At 37.4% G+C, this 9,195-nt stretch overlaps 1 pseudogene across 1 annotated transcript; it reads left to right on the top strand.

Annotated features, from left to right (window-relative positions):
• Positions 1-3,954: 3,954 nt before the first annotated feature.
• LOC105535150 lies at positions 3,955-5,967 on the top strand (annotated as a pseudogene). The gene has a single exon (XR_001005388.1). The product of XR_001005388.1 is annotated as an aspartate aminotransferase, mitochondrial-like (transcript).
• The last annotated feature ends 3,228 nt before the right edge of the window (positions 5,968-9,195 follow it).

Raw genomic sequence — 9,195 nt, 5'->3', positions numbered from 1 at the left:
ATTTTAATGATGGTACATATTATTCTTTTGCTTCTAGTCATAGGACTAAAGAGTTTTTGTAGTGCCAATTTAGTGGCAATGAATTCCCTCAACTTGTTTATTTGGTAAAGACATCAGTTCTCCTTCATGTGTGAAGAATATGAAACCAAACTAAATGTTCAGCAATGGATGGATGAAGAAAATGTGGTGTATATATACACACACACACACACACACACACACACACACACACACATATACACACACAATGGAATACTATTCAGACATAAGAAAAATAAAATCATGTCATCTGCAGCAACATGGATGGAACTAGAAGTCATTATGTTAAGTATTAAGTTTAAGAAGCCAGGCATAGAAAGAAAATGACTCACGTTCTCACTCACATGTGGGAGCTAAAAAAGTTGTAGAGATGTTTCACCTCCTTGGTTAGATGTATTCCTAGGTATTTCTTTTTTTCTTTTTTTTTTTTTTGCAGCTCTTTTGATGGTATTGCATTCTTGATTTTTTTCTCAGCTTGAATGTTATTGGTGTATAGAAATACTACTGATTTTTGTTCATTGATTTTGCATCCTGAAACTTTACTGAAGTTTAGATCCAGGAGACTTTTGGCAGAGTCTTTGGGGTTTTCTAGGTATAGAATAATATCGTCTTTGAATAGAAATAATTTGGCTTCCTTTTTTTTTTTTTTTCTATTTGAATGCCTTTTATTTCTTTCTCTTGCCTGATTGCTTTGGCTAAGTCTTCCTCCTTTTTATTTTGTATTTCAGATTCCAAAGGGTGATGAAAATACCCATTGCCTATTTAGAAGAAATTTTAGTCCAATTTTGTCATTTCACTATATACCAAAACTGTGTTCTTTAAATCCATGAAGGTTGGTGATTTCCTCACAGTCATACAATATGTTCACATTCATCTAGGGATAATATTTTGGTCTTTCTCTACGGTATCATTCTCCAAGTGTTATAAAGAAAAGGAAGAAAGGAAAAGGGGCAGGTAGGGAGAGAAAGAAGGAGGGAAAAGTTCTCGTTATATAATCAGGCAATGCATATTTGATTTACCTTTAGAATCTGAATTCTAATATTTTATATATTATTTTACACTTTATGTAGTGAAACTGCTTCATTATCAAACTTGATTAAACAACCTCACTCTGGTCCCTCCCCACAATGGTAGTCAGCATCATGGAAGATAGATCTGAACTGCTTGGAAGAAATAGATACTTCTTTCTTTTTCTTCTCTCTGTGATTATTTTGTTAGAATAATCAGAGAATGTGTGAGAATTTGTGCTTGTCATAGAATCTGTGCTCTTAGACATTTTGTTCCCAGAGGATTCTGTCAAGATATTCATTGAAGAAAGCAGAATTATTGCAGTTTCAAAACTCTTTGACAAATGTTTTTTCCCTATATTCTAATGCCTAAATCTCAGTATTAAAAATAGTCATGTTTAAGGACTGAAGTCATCATCCTTTGTAAAACCAGTATCTCCAATTTTAATGAATGTGATTATCTTTGATAAATGTCATTCCATTTCTTTTTGGTGAACCCCTGTGGCTATTCATCTTTCATAAGAATAGCTGAAAATAACTAGAATTTTTAAAACAGCATTAAACATAAATGAAACAGTGAAAAATAAATTCCTGGAAAAAAAATCAGGAAATTGACTTGTTTGAAATCAAATATTTTCAAGAGAAAGATTACCTTTAAATAAAGAAATGTGCTCAAAGCCAAGAGTTGTGGCTGGTACCTCTAATCTCAGCAATTTGGGAAGCTGAGGTGGGGGGTTTGCTTGATGCCAGGAATTTGAGATGAGCCCAGACAACATAGCCAAATCTTGTCTGTACAAATACACATATACATATATATGTGTGTGTGTGTGTGTGTATATATATGTGTGTATATATATGTCAGGTATGGTGGTACACAACTGTAGTCCCAGATATTTAGGAGGCTGAAGTAGGAGGATGGCTTGAGCCCAGGAATTTGAGGCTGCAGTGAGCTACGATTGCATGGTACCATTGCTAGTTCCTTCAAGAAATAAAAAAATCAACCAGAAGGGATCAGTGTCAAATATGGAGAATTTCTTATTTTTTCTTTTGGTACAAATTTGTGTAAGAAGTGAATTTATATAAAATAGAACAAACTGGTCAAAAGTCTGTAAAAATATCTGAGGTCAAGAATAATTTTTGATTTATTTATTTATGGGGAAATTTCTATATTCTCTTGTAGCAATTAATGTCATGGAAAGACAGTATCCATTGAAAATCTAGTTTAGGAATTAAAGTAAGATTAGAAATTAATCTTTAAAAATTGATTTTGCCTTTGTAGATCACATCGATAGGAATATGAAAACATTATTGACTTTGCTAAAATACAGTCTTATATTTAAGGAGCCATTTAAGAAAAACACAATTCAAAATTATGAATTAGGACTTTAAGCATTGCAAAAATGCTCCTGGCTTATGCTTCACCCATTTTTCAACTTATATGATGTAAATTTTGGAGGAAGAGCTCACATAATTCCTTGCTTGCCATTCAAATTTTCTGTTCCTATTTTCTGTGCTCAAATGCAGAAGGTACGTTAATGGAACCTGAATCATCATTCATCCAGTAAAATCCCTGCTCTTCATTCATTCAATCAATACTTTTAATTCATTCCATTTAATCACCAGTACCCATTTTGTATTCTTCCTTCTCAACATAAGCATCTATTCTCATGTCTTTTTCTTTATAAGTGCTTTTGGAATACGCATATTTTTTTATGTGTGTACATTTTCAACTTATGTAAATGCTATTAGTTTACATATAAGATGTTTTTAAAAATATTGTTACTTGGCATTATGTTTATAAGATTCATCCATGTGACTATATGTACTTCTAGTCCGTTGCTTCCTTTTCCTTTTATTCTGTAGTACCGTATGAAGGGCATCCATCAACCTTTATCTATCCATTCTCCTTGCAATGAACTTGCCAAACCTCACCTTCAACACCAGACTTCCCCAAATAATGCTGTAATAAATGTTACACTTGTCCTCTTAGAAGTCTGCATGAGAGCCGGGCGCGGTGGCTCACGGCTGTAACCCCAGCACTTTAGGAGGCCGAGGCAGGCGGGTCACGAAGTCAGGAGATCAACACCATCCTGGCCAACATGGTGAAACGCCGTCTCTACTAAAATACAAAAAAAATTAGCTGGGCATGTTGGCACCTGCCTGTAATCCCAGCTACTCGGGAGGCTGAGGCAGGAGAATAGCTTGAACCAGGGAGTGGGAGGTTGCAGTGAGCTGAGATCGCGCCACCACACTCCAGCCTGGCAACAGAGTGAGACTCCGTCTCAAAAAAAAAAAAAAAAAAAAAGTCTGCATGAGACATTTATTGGCATATCTAACTAGTAGTGGAACTGCTGAATCACACTGCAGGTGGGATTATACAAAATTTAGTTAAATGTACCAGATGCTCTCCACAGGGGCTGCTGCAGTTTACAATTCCAGGTCTCCACACCCCATCAGTTATCCATCTTTCCAATTTTTGTTAATTCAATAGGTGTCAAGTGATGTTGCTTTGCTTTGATTTGCATGTCTCTGATTTCTAGCAAGTTTGAGTGTCTCTTTATGTATTTATGTACAGTTAGTCTTTTGGTGTCCATGGGAGATTGGATCCAGGACCTTCTGCAAATACCAAAATATGCAGATGCTGAAGTCCCAGATATAAAATGGTGTAGTATTTGCATATAACATATGCACATGCTCCCATATGATTTAAATTATCCCTAGATTATATATAATACCTAAGACAATGTAAACTCTATGTAAATATTGATTATACTGTATTGTTTAGGGAATGATGACAAGAAGAAAAGTCTGTGCATGTCTAGTACAGACACAACCATTCATTTTTATATGTGAATATTTTCCATCCTCAGTTGGTTGAATCCACTAATATAAAACCCACAAACAGGAGCCGGCTCCCAGTGTGTGTGTCCGCTCGCCCTCTGCTGCGTCCTGCGGCGGCCCACTGCCCTCCTACCGTCCACCGTGGCTCTGCTGCACTCCGGCCGCGTCCTCTCCGGCATCGTCGCTGCCTTCCACCCGGGCCTCGCCGCCGCGGCCTCTGCCAGAGCCAGCTCCTGATGGACCCATGTGGAAATAGGACCTCCACATCCCATTCTGGGTGTCACTGAAACCTTTAAGAGGGACACCAATAGCAAAAAGATGAATCTGGGAGTTGGTGCCTACCGGGATGATAACGGAAAGCCTTAGGTGCTGCCTATCGTCCACAAGGCAGAGGCCCAGATTGCCGTAAAAAATGTGGACAAGGAATACCTGCCCGTTGAGGGACTGGCTGAATTTTGCAAGGCATCTGCAAAACTAGCCCTGGGTGAGAACAGCGAAGTCTGGAAGAGTGGCTGGTTTGTCACTGTGCAGACCATTTCTGGAGCTGGAGCCTTAAGGATCGGAGCCAGTTTTCTGCAGAGGTTTTTTAAGTTCAGCCGAGATGTCTTTCGACCGACACCAAGCTGGGGAAACCACACACCCGTCTTCAGGGATGCTGGCACGTAGCTACGAGGTTATCGGTATTGTGACCCCAAGACTTGCGGTTCTGACTTCACAGGCGCTGTGGAGGATATTTCAAAAATACCAGAGCAGATTGTTCTTCTTCTGCATCCCTGTGCCCACAATCCCACGGGAGTGGACCCGCGTCCGGAACGGTGGAAGGAAAGAGCAACAGTGGCGAAGAAAAGGAATCTCTTTGCGCTCTTTGACATGGCCTACCAAGGCTTTGCCAGTGGTGACGGTGATAAGGATGCCTGGGCTGTGCGCCACTTCATCGAACAGGGCATTAATGTTTGTCTCTGCCAATCATATGCCAAGAACATGGGCTTATATGGTGAGCGTGTAGGAGCTTTCACTATGGTCTGCAAAGATGCGGATGAAGCCAAAAGGGTAGAGTCACAGTTGAAGATCTTGATCCGTTCTATGTATTCCAACCCTCCCCTCAATGGGGCCCGGATTGCTGCTGCCATTCTGAATACCCCAGACTTGTGAAAACAATGGTTGCAAGAAGTGAAAGGCATGGCCGACCGCATCATTGGCATGTGGACTCAACTGGTCTCCAACCTCAAGAAGGAGGGTTCCACCCACAACTGGCAACACATCACTGACCAAATTGGCATGTTATGTTTCACAGGTTAAAGCTTGAACAGGTGGAGCGGCTGACCAAGGAGTTCTCCATCTACATGACCAAGGACGGCCGCATCTCTGTGGCAGGAGTCACCTCCGGCAACGTGGGCTACTTTGCCCATGCCATTCATCAGGTCACCAAGTAATGTCCTTGGTGCAAGGAAACAGAGACAACCTTTCTGTCTTTAGCCTCTGCTATTGAGAGCTTCACACAGACGATGAGAGAAGGTGGATGGTGCTGAGTGGATCATTTCTTTCAACCACAGTGTGTAACACTCAGCATTTGAATGTTTCTCAGAAAAGAACATGTAGTGACACAGGGCAGAGGCATCCGTGGCTGGCGTCTGGAACATTAAACCAAACTCTCTCCCCTGTCCTTTTATCTCCAACTTTTTTCAAAGAGTTTACATGTGCAAGAAAGTCATTGCACCAAAAAAACCTGTCAATTATACCATTGCAATATTTCAGAAGCTTTAGCTGAAGTGTCAGGTTCCTTGTGAGAAATAGCACACGTTAGAGGCTTTGAGAGAAGACCTAGTTCTGTCATGAACAGTCGGCCTTGTGTCTGTCCTCCCATCTTGGAGCAACCTTATCAACAGGCCGCACTGCAGAAATGATGTTTTATGAAAACCAATGAGGCTGCTGCCACTCCAGCAAGGAAAATAATGCAATTTCCTGTCTTATGTAAGAAAAAGAGAGCCTTCTCTTTTCAAAAAAAAAAAAGAGAGCCTTGTCATTGCTGTTCTTTTCCTTACGTACAAACATTTTTAACTACTGCAGATTTTCATCCCATTCTACTGCTTGACCATCAACTCCATCCTATTGAGATTTATTTAAGAATGAAGAACATAATTTTCTGCTGATGCCATACCTTCACCTTTCTCAGCAAAGAATAGTGGAGAGTAGGAAACTGTACTTTATCTAGGCATCCTTTTGAATGATTGTGCAAGGTTCTCTGGTTGGGATGTTGTCTCTGCCCAGTTGGACCTCCTCCCTTTGTTGAATGCGGTATATAGCCACTCATCTCACACCGCGAGTCCAGTGGTACAGGGTGGTACCAGGAAAGAGGATATTCTAGGCTTTGTGTGCTGCTAGCTGGGCTCAGGCTTCACCTACCGGAAAGAACCACCATCTGCTCTAACCATGTAGACTTATTGAGGCCTGGTTTCTCTGTTACAATAAAATTATTGTAGACCCCCCCCAAAAAAATATAAAACAAAACCCGTAGATACAGAGAGCTGACCATACTTCCTAAGTTTGGAGTTTCTTATTCAGACCCTTTGCCCATTTTTCTGTTGCAGTAACTGTCATTTTCCTATCAATTAACAATGTCTATACATTTATACATGGTATTTTCTGAATATTATTCACTTTTTTGCCAAGACACATAAGAATCTTCTCTCATTTTTTTCGCTATAAGAACCATCCATATTATATGTCTTTGAATAGAAATCTTTAATTTTGATACAACCAAATTTATCATGCATATGCCTTATTATTTTTACTTTTGAAGTTTTACCAAGTCATGCTTTATAAATATGTATATATATGCATATAAATCCTGTATTTCTATTAACTTTAATATAAAGTTTTTTCCTCTTACACATTTAGTTTTTAATCAATTTTTTATATGTGTAATGTAGGGATTCAGTTTTATTTTTTAAAGAAGTTTTACAAATACATTATTTTTTATTGATCCATAATATTTTACTTATTTATGGAGTAATGTGATATTTTGTTACATGCATAAAATGTGTAATGATCAAGTCAGGGTATTTGGGATGTCCATCATCTTTGAATACTTATCGTTTCTATCACTTGGGAACATTTCAAGTCCTCTCTTGTAGCTACTTCGTTATATGCCGTATATTATTGTCATTTCTAGTCATTCTAGTTCACTGTCAAACATTAGAAGTTATATCTTCTATCTAACTGTATGTTTGCACCCATTAACCAACCTCTCTTCATCCCCTCTCCCACTCACATACTCTTCTGCCTCTGGTATCTATCATTCTACTCTCTACCTCCATGAAATCAACTTTTTTAGCTCCCACATGTGAGTGAGGACATGAGTATTTGTCTTTCTATGCCTAGCTTTCTAAACTTAATGCTTAACATAATGACTTCTAGTTCCATCCATGTTACTGCAGATGACATGATTTTATTCTTCTTAAGTCTGAATAGGATTCCATTGTGTGTATATATATGTATATATATACACACACCACATTTTCTTCATCCATCCATTGCTGAACATTTAGTTTTGTTTCATACATATGTTATTGTGAATAGTGCTGCAATAAACATTGGAGTGCTTGTATCTCTTTGTTATACTGATTCCTTTTCTTTAGGATAAATACCCAGTAGTGAAATGGCTGGATTGTATAGTAGTTTTATTTTTAGATTTTTGAGAAGTTCCACACTGTTTTCCATAGTGGCTATACTAATTTACATTTTCACTAACAGTGTATAAGAGTTCTTGATTACTCCAGCAAGTGGCTTATTGATGTTATCTTTTCAAAACACAAACTTTTTTGTTCAGCCTTTGTATTATTTTGTCTCTATTTTGTTTAATTCTGTTCTGATCTTTATTTTATTGCTTCTACTAATTTTGGTTTTGGTTTCCTCTTGCTTTTCTAGTTTCTTAGGTGCATGGTTAGATTTTTAAAAAAAATTTCTGTTTTTTGGATGTAGGTGTTTATTGCTTTAACCTTCCTCTTAGCCCTGTTTTTGCTGTATCCCATAGGTTTTGGTATGTTGTGTTTATATTTTGATTTGTTTCAAGAAATTTTTTTTGATTTCCTTCTTAATTTCTTTCTTGAGCAGGTTATTTAATTTTTAAATTTCATCCTTAATTTCTCCCAGGACATGTTATTTAATTTCCATGTATTTGTAAAGTTTCCAAAGTTTGTTAGTGACTTCTAGTTTTGTTGATTGTGGTTTGAAAAGATAATTGATATGATTTCTATTTTTAAATATTTGTTGAGATTTGTTTTGTGTCCTAACATATGATCTATTCTAGACAATGTTCTGTGTGCCGATGAGAAGAATGTGTATTCTGTAGTGGCTGTACGAAATGTTCTTTAAATGTCTGTTAGGTCCACTTGGTCTAAGTCTGTTTTATCTGATATAGGTATAGCTACTCCTGCTTACTTTTGGTTTCTGTTTGCATGGAATATTATGTTACATTCCCTTACTTTCAGTCTATATGTGTCTTTACAGGTGAGATAAGATTCTTGTAGGTAGCATATAGTTGGGTCATTTTAAAAATTCATTCAGCCAGGCTGTATCTTTTAAGTGGCAGGCTTAATTTATTTACATTCAAGGTTATTATTGATATGTGAGGGCATATTCCTATCATTTTATTAACTGATTTCTGGTTCTATACTTATTTTTTGTTTCTTTCTCTCTTATTGTTTGTCGTCGTTGTTTGGTGGTTTTTTTGTCGTGGTAATATTTGTGTTTTATCTCTTCTTTGTTTGTGTGTTTGCTCCACCAGTGGTTTATATATATATATTTTAATGATGGTACATATTATTATTTTGCTTCCAGGCATAGGACTAAAGAGTTTTTGCAGTGCCAATTTAGTGGTGATGAATTCCCTCAGCTTGTTTGTTTGGGAAAGACATCAGTTCTCCTTCATGTATGAAGAATAACGTTGTTGGTATAATATCCTTGGCTAGCAGTTTTTTTCTTTCAGGACTTTAAATGTGTTATCCCATTCTCTCTGGCCTGTAAGGTTTCTGCTGAGAAATCCACTTTTAGTGTGATGAGAATTCTCTTATAAGTGACTAGACACTTTTCTATTGATGTTTTTAGAATTATTTCTTTGTCTTTGACTTCTGGCAATATGACTATAATGTGTTGTGAAGAGTTTTTTAATTGTATCTGCTTGGGGATTTCTGAGCCTCCTATTTGTGGATGTGTAAATCTCTTACTAGACAGAAAGTTTTCATCTGTTATATCTTTAAGTAGGTTTTATAATCAATTCGTTTTTTCTTTACCTTCTGGGATACCCAAT

The sequence above is a fragment of the Mandrillus leucophaeus genome, unplaced genomic scaffold (genome assembly GCF_000951045.1).
Source record: "Mandrillus leucophaeus isolate KB7577 unplaced genomic scaffold, Mleu.le_1.0 Scaffold142, whole genome shotgun sequence".
Lineage (NCBI taxonomy): Eukaryota > Metazoa > Chordata > Mammalia > Primates > Cercopithecidae > Mandrillus > Mandrillus leucophaeus.
This window is presented reverse-complemented; position numbering and strand designations above follow the sequence as displayed.